Source organism: Microtus ochrogaster, chromosome 22 (genome assembly GCF_000317375.1).
Source record: "Microtus ochrogaster isolate Prairie Vole_2 chromosome 22, MicOch1.0, whole genome shotgun sequence".
Lineage (NCBI taxonomy): Eukaryota > Metazoa > Chordata > Mammalia > Rodentia > Cricetidae > Microtus > Microtus ochrogaster.
This window is the reverse complement of record NC_022023.1, coordinates 17625487-17633913: the sequence shown is the minus strand read 5'-3', so window position 1 is coordinate 17633913 and position 8427 is coordinate 17625487. Positions and strand designations below refer to the sequence as shown.

At 38.5% G+C, this 8427-nt stretch overlaps 1 protein-coding gene across 1 annotated transcript in view; it reads left to right on the top strand.

Annotated features, from left to right (window-relative positions):
- Positions 1-8427, top strand: part of Agbl1 (ATP/GTP binding protein like 1) — a 703551-nt gene that overhangs the window by 234368 nt on the left and 460756 nt on the right. The gene's annotated exons all lie outside the window — the stretch shown is intronic.

Here is an 8427-nt window from a genome sequence, read left to right as displayed (position 1 = left end):
CTCTCTCTCTCTCTCTCTCTCTCCCTCTCCCTCTCCCTTCCCCCCCCGTGTGTGTGTGTATATGTGTATGACCTATCATAAAGGTAAGATTATAGAACAACACTAGAATAGATAAGATGGCAGTTCTTAAAAGAAAGAAAGTCAGCAAAGAGGAATTGGTTCCTGAAAAGGCATAAAATTACTGTGCTCATTTCAAGACTGATTAAGAATAAAGTACCCTGTGGTGCTTTGAATGAGAGCTCCTCCTATCCCACATTGGCTCCCATATTTGAATGCTTACTCCCTAGTTTGTGGAACTGTTTGGGAAAAATTAGGAAGAATGGCCTTGTTGGAGGAGGCATGTCACTAGGGGCCAGCTTTAAGGTTTCAAAAGACTAGGCAGTTACCAGTGTGTTCTCTGTTTTCTGCTTGATCTCAAGAGGTGAGCTCTCAGCTGCAGCTCCAGATGCTACCACCTATCCTCCAGTCTTCCATTATGGATTATTATCTCTTTGGAACAGTAAGCCGCTCTGTATATAAATAAACACCTCCTCTATAAGTTGCCTTGGTAAAGAAAAGCAATACACCCCCAATATCAGAAATAAAAATAAAAGGTACTAGTATTTTATTTATTATAAAAGTACAAGGATTTTTAAAACAACTTTTATGTCTATAATTTTGCAATTATAAAAAATGTTTATTAAATTGACAAAAGGAGAAACTAAAAATCTAAATAGACAAATTTGTTAGCATATAATTTGAAAAACTTCTAAACAATTTACATTTGTGATCATATAGTTTAATTATTAAATTCAGATTAAAATCATCTGTATCATTACTAGCTTGGGTAAATCGCTTTACTAGTGAATTTCCCTATACATTTAAGGAAAAAATTAACTATATAAATATAAGATTATCTATATAACTGAAATGTCTGTTCAAATTTAATTTGCTTTTCCATTAAGTTCAAACCGTTTATAAATCTTTCACAGAAAATAAAGAGGAAGTGCTTTCTAGTTCATCATAACTTTGATGTCTAAGTCTGACTAGGATATTGCAGAAAAGAAAAATTATTGGCTGCTTTTCTCATGAGACACAGAGGCAAACATCCTAAAGAAACAACTGATTCCAGAATTGCATTAAAAGATAATACTTCATAATCCAGTTGGTTTTATTTCAGGAGAACACTGTTGATTTAACCTCAAGAAGAATAGGTCAGTGTTGGAAAATATGATATCTGAAATTTGTTTTAAAAAAAAATCTTGTGAGAGGTGATGAGCAGATGTGCATAATGAAACAGGATGGTTATGCCTTGGTAATCATACCTGAATGATGAATATGTTTGAGTATATTCAGTTTCTATAAAAGAATTAAAAATAAAGCAACCACTCTCTTGTACTACATTAAGAATAAGAAAAACCTTGTGTCATTTCAACAAATGGTGAAAGTTTTCACTTAATATAATTGGACATTAGGCTCTTACAAAGGGATAGGAACAGGTTTATTTCCTACTATGCATGTGGTCTTGGGTTCAATCCCCAGGACCTCAGAAACATTCTTATTGGAAGAAGTTACAGAAAGAAATGATCTTACCTTAGTAACAGTTGCTTTCTAAGACCTACTGGTGAAATGCCTATAGTTCTCCTTCAAAGATGGAAACAAGAAGATGGGGCCTATTGCCATGTCTGTTCAGTAGTGTGCTACAGAGTATAGCTTGCAGAGTTAGCCAGAGTTCTTCATACTTACTGCTTTTATGCTTTAGGATAGATAATTCGCTTTGTGGGAGACTGTCCTATGCACCATAAAATGTTTGGCAGCATCCCCTGTCTTGACTCAGTAGATGACAGTAGCATTTAGAATTCCCAAATGTGACAATGAAAAAATATATTTTCACATCCCCAAATATTCCCAATGCACAAAATGTGCCTCTTCTTACCAAGTAAAAGAAATAAATGCTTAAAGATTTGAAAAGGAGAAATAAAACCATTGTTACTTGTAGAAGATTGAGCATATACAAAGTCATAAAGGAGGCATTCATAAGAGGTGGATCTCAACTTTCACATCTTTGTATATTCTGAACTCTCTAAGACCCAACATAAATGTAACAGCCCCCTATGTAAATCAAAGCACACATCATCCATAGGAAAATCCTGGTTATACTGAATTAAGCAAAGATTTTGTAAAAGAGATAAAGAATAGCCAAACAATTAAAAATGGATAAACTTCAGAGAACGATTTTGTGCTTCAAATGCACTGTCAAGAAAATGGTGGGGAAAGAAAAGAAACTAAGGTCTTGGGGTAGATTTTTCTGAAACTTGTGTTTGTTAATTCTATTTGGAAAATAATTTTTCCATGATGTTTATTGAGCTCTACATTTTTCTCTGCTCCCCTCCCTGCCTTTCCCTTCCCCGTTTCAACCCTCCTCCAAGGTTCCCCTGCTCCCAATTTACTCAGGAGACCTTGTCCTTTTCTATTTTCTACTTCCCATGTAGATTATATCTATGTGAGTGTCTCTTAGTGTCCACATTGTTGTTTAAGTTCTCTGGGATTGTGGTTTGTAGGCTGGCTTTCTTTGCTTTATGCTTAAAAACCACCTATGAGTGAGTGCATGTGATAACTGTTGGTTTGTGTCTGGGTTACCTCACTCAAAATAATGTTTTCTAGTTCCATCCATTTTTCTGCAAAATTCAAGATGTCATTATTTTTTTCTGCTGTGTAGTACTCCATTGTGTAAATGTACCACATTTTTTTTTTATCCATTCTTCTATCGAGGGGTATTTAGGTTGTTTTCAGGGTTTGGCTATGACAAACAAAGCTGCTATGAACATAGTTGAGCACATGTCCTTGTGGTACAATTGAGCATCCTTTGAATATGTACCTAAAAGTGGTATTATTGGGTCTAGAGGAAGGTTGTTTCCTAATTTTCTGAGAAATTGCCACACTGACATCCAAAGTGGTTGTACCAGCTCACATTCTGAAACTACACCTATAAAGCCGCTCTCTTCATGACATGTGGGACCTGAAGAGAAAAAGAGGGTCTGGAATCCCAACACCCCCTTCAAGGTCATGCCCATAAGTGCCTAACTTCCTCTTTTTAGCTTTATGTCCTTGCTATTCCTCCACTTCCTGAAATTGTGATAGGCTGGAAAACAAGCCTCCAACAGATGGATTTTTAGGAGAAATTTGAAATTCAAGCACCTGCACTCAGAACCTTCTTCCAGTGATGCTTGCTTTTTCCTGTACCCTTTTGTTTTAGTTTACTATATGGGTGTGTACGTGTGAATGAATGTTTGTGGCAGTCAGAGGTCCACTTCTGGTCCCTACCTTGCCTTCTAACTTGTTTGAGACAGGGTCCCTCTTTCTCTAATGCATGCTGCAAGGCAGCTTGAGCATGAGCTTCCAGAAATTCCATTGTCTCCACCTCTATCTCTCGGTAGATACACAGGAATTACAGATATTAACTACCATGTCCATCTTTACATGGTACGGTGGTTTGAATAAAAATGGGGCCCACAGGGAGTGGCGTTATTAGGAAGTGTGCCCTTGTTGGAGTAGGTGTGGCATTGTTAGAGGAAGTGTATCACAGGCGGTGGGCTTTGAGGTCTCAGATGCTTAAGCCTTGCCAGTACATCACAGGTTCTGCCTGCTGCCTGTGGATCAAGATGTAGGACTCGCAGCTCCTTCTCCAGTACCATGTCTACCTACATGCTGCCATGCTTCCCGTCATGATGCTAATGAGCTAAACCTCTGAAAGTGTGAGCCAGCCCCAAATACATGTTTTCCTTTATAAGATTTGCTCTGGTCGTGGTGTCTCTTCACAGCAATAAAACCCTAACTGAGAAACTTGGGTTCTGGGGATCTAAACTCAGGTCCTTACACTTAATGTATCAAGGGCTGTACCCGTTGAGTTGAATCACCCACACTTATTTCTTTTCTCTTTCCTCACCCCATGGCCCATGGGCAGACTGTTCTAAGTTTGCTAGAATTCATATTAGATGATGCCATTTTGAAATCATGTTTTCCTGACTATTGCTATTTTCTCTTTTAACCTCAGTATCTTCTGCTCCAGTGGGCAGTCTATCAGGTCATACCTCTGCATCATGGTTGTTTATGATCTCTTCTATAACCCACAAGATGTTTTCCAAACTCATGCCTGTGCTACAATGTGCCTGTGGAAGCAGAAACAGACTAGTTTGTAGCTGCTTTCCCATATTTTTTTCCTATATAGTTAATACTTCGACCTTATATATAAGCACTCATCTTCAGAGATAAAGATAAAAAAGACATAAAAATTACTCAGATGACCTTCATTGGCAGGGGAATCTCTCTCTATAGCTATATTCAAATAGATATTATAACTGCATACAGTTGGGTACTGCGCTGGTGCAACATTCTTTCCTATTTTTTTCATTGTCTTAATCTTATCTTAGATATATTCTTTTATCAACAATATCAAGACACAGGAGGTATTTTTTGTCTTTAGTCTTATATATTTTACTTGCTTTGTGTTTTCTTTCCTTTTAATTATTATTTTATTTTTGCGATCATAATACTTTCTGTGACTGAATAGTATTCTTTTATGTATCAGTTCCTCAACTGATGTCCTGTGTTGCTATCTATGTCACCCCCAATTATAAGCATTCTTCATAATATAATAACAAGTAGTCCACTTTAAGACTATCTTGAGAAATTTCTCTGGTCTTATTGGGTGGTAACTATCTGTGCTGACTCTCTTTTCTTCTAATTTCTCTTGAAAAAAGAATTATTACATTTCTCTTGTAATGTGCACTACCCACAGAATGCCAGTAGGATCAGAAAAAGAAGGAGAAAAACAAATGGATGTTCATATAATTGGGTACAGATGTGGAAAAGCATGTCTTTATTTTTCCCTCAACTTCTCATAAGCTAATAGGCTAATAATATCTCTTGGCCATTGTTCAAGTCTATACTGTGTCCTAATTTTTCTTTACAGATATCACTATCACTGACATGAACTCAGGGTGTAACTTTTTCATTTAAGATATGGACAAATTATTGATATTCCATAAGTTGGCACGATCCCTTGAATCGATTTCAAGAAATTCAGAGTGGAAAAAAAGTGAATATAAGTATCTGGTGTGTTTTGTCGTCCTGCAAAAATGATTTACTGAGGCCCAAATCATCAATTGCAAGGGAAAACCTCCTGGCATGCGTGTTTCATGCTCTTTACAGCTGTTAGCTATTATGAGCTCTCAAGAGTGCCATTTGCTGCTACAGCTCACTGGTCCTTGAAGTTGAAGTCACCAACATCACTGTAGAATTGTCTTAAATCACAGAGGGGAATAGAGGAAAACCAATGTGAGTGACTGAAGCTCTGCTTACATCTTCATTAGATCCCACAGTTTCCCGTTTACATGTTCAAGATGCTAGAACAGCCTGCTAAGTATTGTGATGGATTACAGTGTAATAACTCGCCCACCCAACTCTCCTAGGGAAACAGACACAAAGCCAAAAGCCTCTCTGTAAGATCTTGAGTTGGGCCATTGACTCACACGTTGTATTATAATGGGTATAAAGGCAATTGAAGCCAAGTGATTCCTATTGGTATCAGAAGAGCATAAGCTAATTTTTATTTCTTCTTCTTACGGGGCTAGAACTTGCTATTGTTATCTAATGTGTTGCCAGTGAGCAGGGTCTAAATGCACAAAGAGAGTAATATGCAATTACAGAGCTGAAAATAAGCAACTGATTGGCTGCATGCCCATCAAGCCCCTTTATTTCTCTGCAAGTTTTGTATTGGATGCCAACACAGCTTGATTTGGGAGGAATAAAAGTGACTGAAGAAATGACACAGTGAAAAACCTGACCTCTGGTTGATTTCAATTGTGCTGTTAGTGAACAGTGAATCTTTCCTATCCAACATGCTTGTTTACAAATTTCAGTTAATGAATGATTAGCCATACACGAACACCCGATATGTTATGAACTGAATCCTCACTTTCCACCCAAAGTCATGTTGTAATGATGAATCTGAAAACCATGGTGGGGCCTTTGAGAAGTGCCCTGACCTCATAAATGGGATTAGAACTCCAATAAAAAGGATACTGAAGATCTCTCTTGTCCTCTCTGTCATATCAAGACATAGCTTTCTGGAAACCATGAGGCAGGCTATCAACAGACATCAAATGTTGTCACTTTGATCGTAGGTTTGAACCTTCAGGGTGCTGAGAAATAAATCCCTGTTGTATGTTAGTAACCCAGTTCATGGTATCCTGCAATAGCATCTTCGGACAAACCTAGAAAACCCAGTGTTCATTTTTCCTCCAAACTGACAACATTATTTTCAAGTGAAAAAAATAATGAGATAAGTTTGAACCCTGGAAATATGATTCTCTGTGCTTTCCCCAGGCCACCATACCAGACAGCTTATCATGCAAATACATTGTCTGTATAACAGAATTCACTTCTAAAACACCACTGGCACTCCCTTCCTTTGGAGCTAAACCACCACAGGGTTCTTTTTACTTCCCTCTTCTTTGCTTCCCTCTGCTCCTCTGCCTTTTCCTTTCCTCTCCTAGATAAGGTTTCATAGTAGTCCGGGCTGGCCTTGAACTCCCTGCACAGCTGAGGATGACAGGAGTCTTCTAATTCTCTGATTTCTACCTCCCAGGTTTAAGTGGTGCCAAGGATAGAATCCAGGGATTCCTCCACGCTGCGTTCTACTACCTGAGCTCCATCTCAAGTCTAGGTTTTCTTCTGAAGCCAGGGCTTTGCCATTGCTCTTTTCTGGAATGTATCTCAAATATTCGTTTCATTACAACCTTCTCTTTCCGCCTCACTGCAGAAAGCATATGATTTTTATACCTGGTCTTATATTCACATGGTAGATTTTAGCAGTATGTAATGGAAATCATATTACACTTTCATGGAAAAGCAGTAAAATGTGTCCTTTTCTTTTTTTTTCCCCCACATGCCCAGACATACTGGAAAAGCCAATGAAGGCATGTAGTTGCTTAAAGAATTTACCAAGAACCATCATTCTTTTTGCCTGACATTCACCATACTTACCGTGTATCTTCAATACTCAAGGTGGCTTTCTCCCTTGAGATATTACCTCTGTGAGGAAGAGAGGAAGAAAAAGCACATGGGACCAATCTTACAAGCAGTAGTTACTTATAAGGTGTAAATATCCCCTTTTGATCGGATTTCCAGTAAGACCCTTCTGCTCACATCTTTATCTCAATGGCCATGTTTGGTTTTCTTTCATAGACTTGCCTACTTACAAGCATATAGTAAACCTGAGTATTTTATTATGGGAAAAATCTTTACCCCTGTCCCAAGTCAGGTCTCTGGCAGTTAGAATAAGAGAAGAGAAAGTCTGATATTTAGGCAACCAGTAGTTTGTACCATTTTTAGTATCATAAATACAAAATATTTTCTCTTTTATTGGTTCTCTGGCAATTTTGCAGAATACCCCTTTACTGGGCACAGCCTACCAGTGGCATGCTGACTTTATTGTTAAGAATATTTGACCTACAGAAGAAATGTAATTCCTGCCCCCACCCTGACAAATACATGTATGGGGAAATCTTTTGTAAGCTCATGCTTCATTATGTACAGTCCTATGCTTTGGTCACCATAGCATTTTGTAGTGCACTGACTTTTTTTTTAAAAAAAAAAATGTTTTTTCATGTTGCATGTTCTCAGGAAGATCCTTTAACCTTCTCTGTCTGGTCAAACATTACTTATGCTTCAAGACAGTCCAAATACCATCATATCCTGGAAATGTCCTTCCCTTCTCAGACCTATTTTTGGTACCCAGTGCACACCTCCATTAGGTCCTTGTCATGTTTGCTTGCCTGTGTGTCACTACTGACAGATGCTATGGCCTCTTCTAGAACAAAGTCCTTAATTTATTTGACTTTTTACTACTGAGTGTCAGCCACAGTTCCTGGAATAGATTCAAGATACTTGCTTAAGGAAATGCATAGCTGAAAATTGCCTCTAATGTATAGATGACCTCCAAAGAATTGAAGCAGGCTGCTCTCGCTGTAGTCAGTAAAGGCGCCTTGATCTAAGACCCTTCTGTCTAGTCTAGACCTCAGTGGATCAATGCCTGGTGGCAGGGATATGAAAGAGACAGACAGGGTCTTTTTTTTGTCTTAATTGGTGATATTAGCATAATTCAGTATTATAAAGGTTCATTGGTATATTCTGTTGTCTGACCTTCAGCCCTGTGATCAATAGTTATTCTGTTTTATATTTCTGTGTGTGTAACGAGAGATAAGTTTTGTTTCCTGGGGGAGCCTAGGCAGTTTGGATGCTCAACTTGCTTAACCTGGATGGAGGTGGGTAGTCCTTGGACTTCCCACAGATCGGGGAACCCAACCCTGATTGCTCTTCGAGCTGATGAGGGAGAGGGACTTGATCGGGGGAGGGGGAGGGAGGTGGGAGGCGGGGGCGGGGAGG